Below are 13,487 nucleotides of genomic sequence, written 5' to 3' on the forward strand. Positions count from 1 at the left end.
CTTTCTTTCAATCTTTCTTTCATTCTTTCCTTCAGTCTTTCAATCTTTCTTTCAATCTTTCTTTCAATCTTTCTTTCAATCTTTCTTTCATTCTTTCTTTCAATCTTTCTTTCAATCTTTCAATCTTTCTTTCAATATTTCTTTCAATCTTTCTTACTTTCAATCTTTCTTTCTTTAAATCTTTCTTTCAATCTTTCTTTCAAACTTTCATTCTTTATTTCAATCTTTCAATCTTTCAATCTTTCTTTCATTCTTTCTTTCAATCTTTCTTTCAATCTTTCAGTCTTTCTTTCAATATTTCTTTCAATCTTTCTTTCTTTAAATCTTTCTTTCAATCTTTCTTTCAAACTTTCAATCTTTATTTCAAACTTTCAATCTTTCAATCTTTCTTTCAATCTTTCTTTCAATCTTTCTTTCAATCTTTCAATCTTTCTTTCATTCTTTCTTTCAATCTTTCAATCTTTCTTTAATTTTTTCTTTCAATCTTTCTTACTTTCAATTTTTCTATCTTTCAATATTTCTTCCAATCTTTCAATCTTTCTTTTGTTATTCTTTCAATCTTTCTTTCTTTCAATCTTTCTATCCATCTATCTATCAATCTTTTTTTCATTCTTTCTTTCAATCTTTCTTTTTTCAATCTTTCTTGCAAACTTTCTTTCAATTGTTTAATCTTTCAATCTTTCTTTCATTCTTTCTTTCAGTCTTTCAATCTCTTTTTCATTCTTTCTTTCAATATTTCAATCTTTCAATCTTTCTGTCATTCTTTCTGTCAATCTTTCAATTTTTGTTTCATTCTTTCTTTCAATCTTTCTTACTTTCAATTTTTCTATCTTTCAATATTTCTTCCAATCGTTCAATCTTTCTTTTATTATTTCTTTCAATCTTTCTTTCTTTCAATCTTTCTTTCCATCTTTCTTTCAATCTTTCTTTCATTCTTTCTTTCAATCTTTCTTTTTTCAATATTTCTTTCAATCTGTCAATTTTTCTTTCATTCTTTCATTCTTTCTTTCAATTGTTCTTTCATTCTTTCTTTCAATCTTTCTTTAAATATTTCAATCTTTCAATCTTTCTTTCAATCTTTCAATCTTTCTTTCATTCTTTCTTTCAATCTTTCAATCTTTCTTTCATTCGTTCTTTCAATCTTTCAATCTTTCAATTTTTCTATCTTTCAATATTTCTTCCAATCATTCAATCTTTCTTTCATTATTTCTTTCAATCTTTCTTTTGTTATTTCTTTCAATCTTTCTTTCCATCTTTCTTTCAATCTTTCTTTCATTCTTTCTTTCAATCTTTCAATCTTTCTTTCAAACTTTCAATCTTTCTTTCCATCTTTCTTTCAATCTTTCTTTCCATCTTTCTTTCAATCTTTCTTTCATTCTTTCTTTCAGTCTTTCAATCTTTCTTTCAAACTTTCAATCTTTCTTTCAATCTTTCAGTCGTTCAATCTTTCTTTCAATCTTTCTTTCAATCTTTCAATCTTCAGTCTTTCAATCTTTCTTTCAAACTTTCAATCTTTCTTTCAATCTTTCAGTCGTTCAATCTTTCTTTCAATCTTTCAATCATTCAATCTTTCAATCATTCAATCTTTCAATCTTTCTTTCTTTCAATCTTTCTTTCAATCTTTCTTTCATTCTTTCCTTCAGTCTTTCAATCTTTCTTTCAATCTTTCTTTCAATCTTTCTTTCATTCTTTCTTTCAATCTTTCTTTCAATCTTTCAATCTTTCTTTCAATATATCTTTCAATCTTTCTTTTGTTATTCTTTCAATCTTTCTTTCTTTCAATCTTTCTATCCATCTATCTATCAATCTTTTTTTCATTCTTTCTTTCAATCTTTCTTTTTTCAATCTTTCTTGCAAACTTTCTTTCAATTGTTTAATCTTTCAATCTTTCTTTCATTCTTTCTTTCAGTCTTTCAATCTCTTTTTCATTCTTTCTTTCAATATTTCAATCTTTCAATCTTTCTGTCATTCTTTCTGTCAATCTTTCAATCTTTGTTTCATTCTTTCTTTCAATCTTTCTTACTTTCAATTTTTCTATCTTTCAATATTTCTTCCAATCGTTCAATCTTTCTTTTATTATTTCTTTCAATCTTTCTTTCTTTCAATCTTTCTTTCCATCGTTCTTTCAATCTTTCTTTCATTCTTTCTTTTTTCAATATTACTTTCAATCTGTCAATTTTTCTTTCATTCTTTCATTCTTTCTTTCAATTGTTCTTTCATTCTTTCTTTCAATCTTTCTTTCTTTCAATCTTTCAATCTTTCTTTCATTCTTTCATTCTTTCTTTCAATCTTTCTTTTTTAAATCTTTCTTGCAATCTTTCTTTCAATTGTTGAATCTTTCAATCTTTCTTTCATTCTTTCTTCCAGTCTTTCAATCTTTTTTTAAATCTTTCTTTCAATCTTTCAATTTTTCAATCTTTCTTTCATTCTTTCTTTTAATCTTTCAATCTTTCTTTCAATCTTTCAATCTTTCTTTCATTCTTTCTTTCAATCTTTCTGTCTTTCAATTTTTCATTCAATCTTTCTTTCATTCCTTCTTCAATCTTTCTTTCAAATTTTCTTTCAATCTTTCTTTTTTCAATCGTTCTTTCAATCTTCTTTCATTCTTTCTTTCAGTCTTTCAAAATTTGTTTCAAACTTTCAATCTTTCTTTCAATCTTTCAGTCGTTCAATCTTTCTTTCAATCTTTCTTTGAATCTTTCAATCTTCAATCTTTCAATCTATCTTTCAGTCTTTCTTTCAATCATTCAATCTTTCAATCTTTCTTTCAATCTTTCTTTCTTTCTATCTTTCTTTCAATCTTTCTTTCAATCTTTCTTTCATTCTTTCCTTCAGTCTTTCAATCTTTCTTTCAATCTTTCTTTCATTCTTTCTTTCAATCTTTCTTTCAATCTTTCAATCTTTCTTTCAATATTTCTTTCAATCTTTCTTACTTTCAATCTTTCTTTCTTTAAATCTTTCTTTCAATCTTTCTTTCAAACTTTCATTCTTTATTTCAATCTTTCAATCTTTCAATCTTTCTTTCATTCTTTCTTTCAATCTTTCTTTCAATCTTTCAGTCTTTCTTTCAATATTTCTTTCAATCTTTCTTTCTTTAAATCTTTCTTTCAATCTTTCTTTCAAACTTTCAATCTTTATTTCAAACTTTCAATCTTTCAACCTTTCTTTCAATCTTTCTTTCAATCTTTCTTTCAATCTTTCAATCTTTCTTTCATTCTTTCTTTCAATCTTTCAATCTTTCTTTAATTTTTTCTTTCAATCTTTCTTACTTTCAATTTTTCTATCTTTCAATATTTCTTCCAATCTTTCAATCTTTCTTTTGTTATTCTTTCAATCTTTCTATCCATCTATCTATCAATCTTTTTTTCATTCTTTCTTTCAATCTTTCTTTTTTCAATCTTTCTTGCAAACTTTCTTTCAATTGTTTAATCTTTCAATCTTTCTTTCATTCTTTCTTTCAGTCTTTCAATCTCTTTTTCATTCTTTATTTCAATATTTCAATCTTTCAATCTTTCTGTCATTCTTTCTGTCAATCTTTCAATCTTTGTTTCATTCTTTCTTTCAATCTTTCTTACTTTCAATTTTTCTATCTTTCAATATTTCTTCCAATCGTTCAATCTTTCTTTTATTATTTCTTTCAATCTTTCTTTCTTTCAATCTTTCTTTCCATCTTTCTTTCAATCTTTCTTTCAATCTTTCTTTCATTCTTTCTTTCAATCTTTCTTTCAATCTTTCAATCTTTCTTTCAATATTTCTTTCAATCTTTCTTACTTTCAATCTTTCTTTCTTTAAATCTTTCTTTCAATCTTTCTTTCAAACTTTCATTCTTTATTTCAATCTTTCAATCTTTCAATCTTTCTTTCATTCTTTCTTTCAATCTTTCTTTCAATCTTTCAGTCTTTCTTTCAATATTTCTTTCAATCTTTCTTTCTTTAAATCTTTCTTTCAATCTTTCTTTCAAACTTTCAATCTTTATTTCAAACTTTCAATCTTTCAATCTTTCTTTCAATCTTTCTTTCAATCTTTCTTTCAATCTTTCAATCTTTCTTTCATTCTTTCTTTCAATCTTTCAATCTTTCTTTAATTTTTTCTTCAATCTTTCTTTCAAATTTTCTTTCAATCTTTCTTTTTTCAATCGTTCTTTCAATCTTCTTTCATTCTTTCTTTCAGTCTTTCAAAATTTGTTTCAAACTTTCAATCTTTCTTTCAATCTTTCAGTCGTTCAATCTTTCTTTCAATCTTTCTTTGAATCTTTCAATCTTCAATCTTTCAATCTATCTTTCAGTCTTTCTTTCAATCATTCAATCTTTCAATCTTTCTTTCAATCTTTCTTTCTTTCTATCTTTCTTTCAATCTTTCTTTCAATCTTTCTTTCATTCTTTCCTTCAGTCTTTCAATCTTTCTTTCAATCTTTCTTTCATTCTTTCTTTCAATCTTTCTTTCAATCTTTCAATCTTTCTTTCAATATTTCTTTCAATCTTTCTTACTTTCAATCTTTCTTTCTTTAAATCTTTCTTTCAATCTTTCTTTCAAACTTTCATTCTTTATTTCAATCTTTCAATCTTTCAATCTTTCTTTCATTCTTTCTTTCAATCTTTCTTTCAATCTTTCAGTCTTTCTTTCAATATTTCTTTCAATCTTTCTTTCTTTAAATCTTTCTTTCAATCTTTCTTTCAAACTTTCAATCTTTATTTCAAACTTTCAATCTTTCAACCTTTCTTTCAATCTTTCTTTCAATCTTTCTTTCAATCTTTCAATCTTTCTTTCATTCTTTCTTTCAATCTTTCAATCTTTCTTTAATTTTTTCTTTCAATCTTTCTTACTTTCAATTTTTCTATCTTTCAATATTTCTTCCAATCTTTCAATCTTTCTTTTGTTATTCTTTCAATCTTTCTATCCATTTATCTATCAATCTTTTTTTCATTCTTTCTTTCAATCTTTCTTTTTTCAATCTTTCTTGCAAACTTTCTTTCAATTGTTTAATCTTTCAATCTTTCTTTCATTCTTTCTTTCAGTCTTTCAATCTCTTTTTCATTCTTTATTTCAATATTTCAATCTTTCAATCTTTCTGTCATTCTTTCTGTCAATCTTTCAATCTTTGTTTCATTCTTTCTTTCAATCTTTCTTACTTTCAATTTTTCTATCTTTCAATATTTCTTCCAATCGTTCAATCTTTCTTTTATTATTTCTTTCAATCTTTCTTTCTTTCAATCTTTCTTTCCATCTTTCTTTCAATCTTTCTTTCAATCTTTCTTTCATTCTTTCTTTCAATCTTTCTTTCAATCTTTCAATCTTTCTTTCAATATTTCTTTCAATCTTTCTTACTTTCAATCTTTCTTTCTTTAAATCTTTCTTTCAATCTTTCTTTCAAACTTTCATTCTTTATTTCAATCTTTCAATCTTTCAATCTTTCTTTCATTCTTTCTTTCAATCTTTCTTTCAATCTTTCAGTCTTTCTTTCAATATTTCTTTCAATCTTTCTTTCTTTAAATCTTTCTTTCAATCTTTCTTTCAAACTTTCAATCTTTATTTCAAACTTTCAATCTTTCAATCTTTCTTTCAATCTTTCTTTCAATCTTTCTTTCAATCTTTCAATCTTTCTTTCATTCTTTCTTTCAATCTTTCAATCTTTCTTTAATTTTTTCTTTCAATCTTTCTTACTTTCAATTTTTCTATCTTTCAATATTTCTTCCAATCTTTCAATCTTTCTTTTGTTATTCTTTCAATCTTTCTTTCTTTCAATCTTTCTATCCATCTATCTATCAATCTTTTTTTCATTCTTTCTTTCAATCTTTCTTTTTTCAATCTTTCTTGCAAACTTTCTTTCAATTGTTTAATCTTTCAATCTTTCTTTCATTCTTTCTTTCAGTCTTTCAATCTCTTTTTCATTCTTTCTTTCAATATTTCAATCTTTCAATCTTTCTGTCATTCTTTCTGTCAATCTTTCAATCTTTGTTTCATTCTTTCTTTCAATCTTTCTTACTTTCAATTTTTCTATCTTTCAATATTTCTTCCAATCGTTCAATCTTTCTTTTATTATTTCTTTCAATCTTTCTTTCTTTCAATCTTTCTTTCCATCTTTCTTTCAATCTTTCTTTCATTCTTTCTTTCAATCTTTCTTTTTTCAATATTTCTTTCAATCTGTCAATTTTTCTTTCATTCTTTCATTCTTTCTTTCAATTGTTCTTTCATTCTTTCTTTCAATCTTTCTTTAAATATTTCAATCTTTCAATCTTTCTTTCAATCTTTCAATCTTTCTTTCATTCTTTCTTTCAATCTTTCAATCTTTCTTTCATTCGTTCTTTCAATCTTTCAATCTTTCAATTTTTCTATCTTTCAATATTTCTTCCAATCATTCAATCTTTCTTTCATTATTTCTTTCAATCTTTCTTTTGTTATTTCTTTCAATCTTTCTTTCCATCTTTCTTTCAATCTTTCTTTCATTCTTTCTTTCAATCTTTCAATCTTTCTTTCAAACTTTCAATCTTTCTTTCCATCTTTCTTTCAATCTTTCTTTCCATCTTTCTTTCAATCTTTCTTTCATTCTTTCTTTCAGTCTTTCAATCTTTCTTTCAAACTTTCAATCTTTCTTTCAATCTTTCAGTCGTTCAATCTTTCTTTCAATCTTTCTTTCAATCTTTCAATCTTCAGTCTTTCAATCTTTCTTTCAAACTTTCAATCTTTCTTTCAATCTTTCAGTCGTTCAATCTTTCTTTCAATCTTTCAATCATTCAATCTTTCAATCATTCAATCTTTCAATCTTTCTTTCTTTCAATCTTTCTTTCAATCTTTCTTTCATTCTTTCCTTCAGTCTTTCAATCTTTCTTTCAATCTTTCTTTCAATCTTTCTTTCATTCTTTCTTTCAATCTTTCTTTCAATCTTTCAATCTTTCTTTCAATATATCTTTCAATCTTTCTTTTGTTATTCTTTCAATCTTTCTTTCTTTCAATCTTTCTATCCATCTATCTATCAATCTTTTTTTCATTCTTTCTTTCAATCTTTCTTTTTTCAATCTTTCTTGCAAACTTTCTTTCAATTGTTTAATCTTTCAATCTTTCTTTCATTCTTTCTTTCAGTCTTTCAATCTCTTTTTCATTCTTTCTTTCAATATTTCAATCTTTCAATCTTTCTGTCATTCTTTCTGTCAATCTTTCAATCTTTGTTTCATTCTTTCTTTCAATCTTTCTTACTTTCAATTTTTCTATCTTTCAATATTTCTTCCAATCGTTCAATCTTTCTTTTATTATTTCTTTCAATCTTTCTTTCTTTCAATCTTTCTTTCCATCGTTCTTTCAATCTTTCTTTCATTCTTTCTTTTTTCAATATTACTTTCAATCTGTCAATTTTTCTTTCATTCTTTCATTCTTTCTTTCAATTGTTCTTTCATTCTTTCTTTCAATCTTTCTTTCTTTCAATCTTTCAATCTTTCTTTCATTCTTTCATTCTTTCTTTCAATCTTTCTTTTTTAAATCTTTCTTGCAATCTTTCTTTCAATTGTTGAATCTTTCAATCTTTCTTTCATTCTTTCTTCCAGTCTTTCAATCTTTTTTTAAATCTTTCTTTCAATCTTTCAATTTTTCAATCTTTCTTTCATTCTTTCTTTTAATCTTTCAATCTTTCTTTCAATCTTTCAATCTTTCTTTCATTCTTTCTTTCAATCTTTCTGTCTTTCAATTTTTCATTCAATCTTTCTTTCATTCCTTCTTCAATCTTTCTTTCAAATTTTCTTTCAATCTTTCTTTTTTCAATCGTTCTTTCAATCTTCTTTCATTCTTTCTTTCAGTCTTTCAAAATTTGTTTCAAACTTTCAATCTTTCTTTCAATCTTTCAGTCGTTCAATCTTTCTTTCAATCTTTCTTTGAATCTTTCAATCTTCAATCTTTCAATCTATCTTTCAGTCTTTCTTTCAATCATTCAATCTTTCAATCTTTCTTTCAATCTTTCTTTCTTTCTATCTTTCTTTCAATCTTTCTTTCAATCTTTCTTTCATTCTTTCCTTCAGTCTTTCAATCTTTCTTTCAATCTTTCTTTCATTCTTTCTTTCAATCTTTCTTTCAATCTTTCAATCTTTCTTTCAATATTTCTTTCAATCTTTCTTACTTTCAATCTTTCTTTCTTTAAATCTTTCTTTCAATCTTTCTTTCAAACTTTCATTCTTTATTTCAATCTTTCAATCTTTCAATCTTTCTTTCATTCTTTCTTTCAATCTTTCTTTCAATCTTTCAGTCTTTCTTTCAATATTTCTTTCAATCTTTCTTTCTTTAAATCTTTCTTTCAATCTTTCTTTCAAACTTTCAATCTTTATTTCAAACTTTCAATCTTTCAACCTTTCTTTCAATCTTTCTTTCAATCTTTCTTTCAATCTTTCAATCTTTCTTTCATTCTTTCTTTCAATCTTTCAATCTTTCTTTAATTTTTTCTTTCAATCTTTCTTACTTTCAATTTTTCTATCTTTCAATATTTCTTCCAATCTTTCAATCTTTCTTTTGTTATTCTTTCAATCTTTCTATCCATCTATCTATCAATCTTTTTTTCATTCTTTCTTTCAATCTTTCTTTTTTCAATCTTTCTTGCAAACTTTCTTTCAATTGTTTAATCTTTCAATCTTTCTTTCATTCTTTCTTTCAGTCTTTCAATCTCTTTTTCATTCTTTATTTCAATATTTCAATCTTTCAATCTTTCTGTCATTCTTTCTGTCAATCTTTCAATCTTTGTTTCATTCTTTCTTTCAATCTTTCTTACTTTCAATTTTTCTATCTTTCAATATTTCTTCCAATCGTTCAATCTTTCTTTTATTATTTCTTTCAATCTTTCTTTCTTTCAATCTTTCTTTCCATCTTTCTTTCAATCTTTCTTTCAATCTTTCTTTCATTCTTTCTTTCAATCTTTCTTTCAATCTTTCAATCTTTCTTTCAATATTTCTTTCAATCTTTCTTACTTTCAATCTTTCTTTCTTTAAATCTTTCTTTCAATCTTTCTTTCAAACTTTCATTCTTTATTTCAATCTTTCAATCTTTCAATCTTTCTTTCATTCTTTCTTTCAATCTTTCTTTCAATCTTTCAGTCTTTCTTTCAATATTTCTTTCAATCTTTCTTTCTTTAAATCTTTCTTTCAATCTTTCTTTCAAACTTTCAATCTTTATTTCAAACTTTCAATCTTTCAATCTTTCTTTCAATCTTTCTTTCAATCTTTCTTTCAATCTTTCAATCTTTCTTTCATTCTTTCTTTCAATCTTTCAATCTTTCTTTAATTTTTTCTTTCAATCTTTCTTACTTTCAATTTTTCTATCTTTCAATATTTCTTCCAATCTTTCAATCTTTCTTTTGTTATTCTTTCAATCTTTCTTTCTTTCAATCTTTCTATCCATCTATCTATCAATCTTTTTTTCATTCTTTCTTTCAATCTTTCTTTTTTCAATCTTTCTTGCAAACTTTCTTTCAATTGTTTAATCTTTCAATCTTTCTTTCATTCTTTCTTTCAGTCTTTCAATCTCTTTTTCATTCTTTCTTTCAATATTTCAATCTTTCAATCTTTCTGTCATTCTTTCTGTCAATCTTTCAATCTTTGTTTCATTCTTTCTTTCAATCTTTCTTACTTTCAATTTTTCTATCTTTCAATATTTCTTCCAATCGTTCAATCTTTCTTTTATTATTTCTTTCAATCTTTCTTTCTTTCAATCTTTCTTTCCATCTTTCTTTCAATCTTTCTTTCATTCTTTCTTTCAATCTTTCTTTTTTCAATATTTCTTTCAATCTTTCAATCTTTCTTTAATTTTTTCTTTCAATCTTTCTTACTTTCAATTTTTCTATCTTTCAATATTTCTTCCAATCTTTCAATCTTTCTTTTGTTATTCTTTCAATCTTTCTTTCTTTCAATCTTTCTATCCATCTATCTATCAATCTTTTTTTCATTCTTTCTTTCAATCTTTCTTTTTTCAATCTTTCTTGCAAACTTTCTTTCAATTGTTTAATCTTTCAATCTTTCTTTCATTCTTTCTTTCAGTCTTTCAATCTCTTTTTCATTCTTTCTTTCAATATTTCAATCTTTCAATCTTTCTGTCATTCTTTCTGTCAATCTTTCAATCTTTGTTTCATTCTTTCTTTCAATCTTTCTTACTTTCAATTTTTCTATCTTTCAATATTTCTTCCAATCGTTCAATCTTTCTTTTATTATTTCTTTCAATCTTTCTTTCTTTCAATCTTTCTTTCCATCTTTCTTTCAATCTTTCTTTCATTCTTTCTTTCAATCTTTCTTTTTTCAATATTTCTTTCAATCTGTCAATTTTTCTTTCATTCTTTCATTCTTTCTTTCAATTGTTCTTTCATTCTTTCTTTCAATCTTTCTTTAAATATTTCAATCTTTCAATCTTTCTTTCAATCTTTCAATCTTTCTTTCATTCTTTCTTTCAATCTTTCAATCTTTCTTTCATTCGTTCTTTCAATCTTTCAATCTTTCAATTTTTCTATCTTTCAATATTTCTTCCAATCATTCAATCTTTCTTTCATTATTTCTTTCAATCTTTCTTTTGTTATTTCTTTCAATCTTTCTTTCCATCTTTCTTTCAATCTTTCTTTCATTCTTTCTTTCAATCTTTCAATCTTTCTTTCAAACTTTCAATCTTTCTTTCCATCTTTCTTTCAATCTTTCTTTCCATCTTTCTTTCAATCTTTCTTTCATTCTTTCTTTCAGTCTTTCAATCTTTCTTTCAAACTTTCAATCTTTCTTTCAATCTTTCAGTCGTTCAATCTTTCTTTCAATCTTTCTTTCAATCTTTCAATCTTCAGTCTTTCAATCTTTCTTTCAAACTTTCAATCTTTCTTTCAATCTTTCAGTCGTTCAATCTTTCTTTCAATCTTTCAATCATTCAATCTTTCAATCATTCAATCTTTCAATCTTTCTTTCTTTCAATCTTTCTTTCAATCTTTCTTTCATTCTTTCCTTCAGTCTTTCAATCTTTCTTTCAATCTTTCTTTCAATCTTTCTTTCATTCTTTCTTTCAATCTTTCTTTCAATCTTTCAATCTTTCTTTCAATATATCTTTCAATCTTTCTTTTGTTATTCTTTCAATCTTTCTTTCTTTCAATCTTTCTATCCATCTATCTATCAATCTTTTTTTCATTCTTTCTTTCAATCTTTCTTTTTTCAATCTTTCTTGCAAACTTTCTTTCAATTGTTTAATCTTTCAATCTTTCTTTCATTCTTTCTTTCAGTCTTTCAATCTCTTTTTCATTCTTTCTTTCAATATTTCAATCTTTCAATCTTTCTGTCATTCTTTCTGTCAATCTTTCAATCTTTGTTTCATTCTTTCTTTCAATCTTTCTTACTTTCAATTTTTCTATCTTTCAATATTTCTTCCAATCGTTCAATCTTTCTTTTATTATTTCTTTCAATCTTTCTTTCTTTCAATCTTTCTTTCCATCGTTCTTTCAATCTTTCTTTCATTCTTTCTTTTTTCAATATTACTTTCAATCTGTCAATTTTTCTTTCATTCTTTCATTCTTTCTTTCAATTGTTCTTTCATTCTTTCTTTCAATCTTTCTTTCTTTCAATCTTTCAATCTTTCTTTCATTCTTTCATTCTTTCTTTCAATCTTTCTTTTTTAAATCTTTCTTGCAATCTTTCTTTCAATTGTTGAATCTTTCAATCTTTCTTTCATTCTTTCTTCCAGTCTTTCAATCTTTTTTTAAATCTTTCTTTCAATCTTTCAATTTTTCAATCTTTCTTTCATTCTTTCTTTTAATCTTTCAATCTTTCTTTCAATCTTTCAATCTTTCTTTCATTCTTTCTTTCAATCTTTCTGTCTTTCAATTTTTCATTCAATCTTTCTTTCATTCCTTCTTCAATCTTTCTTTCAAATTTTCTTTCAATCTTTCTTTTTTCAATCGTTCTTTCAATCTTCTTTCATTCTTTCTTTCAGTCTTTCAAAATTTGTTTCAAACTTTCAATCTTTCAGTCGTTCAATCTTTCTTTCAATCTTTCTTTGAATCTTTCAATCTTCAATCTTTCAATCTATCTTTCAGTCTTTCTTTCAATCATTCAATCTTTCAATCTTTCTTTCTTTCTATCTTTCTTTCAATCTTTCTTTCATTCTTTCCTTCAGTCTTTCAATCTTTCTTTCAATCTTTCTTTCAATCTTTCTTTCAATCTTTCTTTCATTCTTTCTTTCAATCTTTCTTTCAATCTTTCAATCTTTCTTTCAATATTTCTTTCAATCTTTCTTACTTTCAATCTTTCTTTCTTTAAATCTTTCTTTCAATCTTTCTTTCAAACTTTCATTCTTTATTTCAATCTTTCAATCTTTCAATCTTTCTTTCATTCTTTCTTTCAATCTTTCTTTCAATCTTTCAGTCTTTCTTTCAATATTTCTTTCAATCTTTCTTTCTTTAAATCTTTCTTTCAATCTTTCTTTCAAACTTTCAATCTTTATTTCAAACTTTCAATCTTTCAATCTTTCTTTCAATCTTTCTTTCAATCTTTCTTTCAATCTTTCAATCTTTCTTTCATTCTTTCTTTCAATCTTTCAATCTTTCTTTAATTTTTTCTTTCAATCTTTCTTACTTTCAATTTTTCTATCTTTCAATATTTCTTCCAATCTTTCAATCTTTCTTTTGTTATTCTTTCAATCTTTCTTTCTTTCAATCTTTCTATCCATCTATCTATCAATCTTTTTTTCATTCTTTCTTTCAATCTTTCTTTTTTCAATCTTTCTTGCAAACTTTCTTTCAATTGTTTAATCTTTCAATCTTTCTTTCATTCTTTCTTTCAGTCTTTCAATCTCTTTTTCATTCTTTCTTTCAATATTTCAATCTTTCAATCTTTCTGTCATTCTTTCTGTCAATCTTTCAATCTTTGTTTCATTCTTTCTTTCAATCTTTCTTACTTTCAATTTTTCTATCTTTCAATATTTCTTCCAATCGTTCAATCTTTCTTTTATTATTTCTTTCAATCTTTCTTTCTTTCAATCTTTCTTTCCATCTTTCTTTCAATCTTTCTTTCATTCTTTCTTTCAATCTTTCTTTTTTCAATATTTCTTTCAATCTTTCAATCTTTCTTTAATTTTTTCTTTCAATCTTTCTTACTTTCAATTTTTCTATCTTTCAATATTTCTTCCAATCTTTCAATCTTTCTTTTGTTATTCTTTCAATCTTTCTTTCTTTCAATCTTTCTATCCATCTATCTATCAATCTTTTTTTCATTCTTTCTTTCAATCTTTCTTTTTTCAATCTTTCTTGCAAACTTTCTTTCAATTGTTTAATCTTTCAATCTTTCTTTCATTCTTTCTTTCAGTCTTTCAATCTCTTTTTCATTCTTTCTTTCAATATTTCAATCTTTCAATCTTTCTGTCATTCTTTCTGTCAATCTTTCAATCTTTGTTTCATTCTTTCTTTCAATCTTTCTTACTTTCAATTTTTCTATCTTTCAATATTTCTTCCAATCGTTCAATCTTTCTTTTATTATTTCTTTCAATCTTTCTTTCTTTCAATC

The sequence above is a fragment of the Zeus faber genome (assembly GCF_960531495.2).
Source record: "Zeus faber genome assembly, chromosome: 5".
Taxonomy (NCBI): domain Eukaryota; kingdom Metazoa; phylum Chordata; class Actinopteri; order Zeiformes; family Zeidae; genus Zeus; species Zeus faber.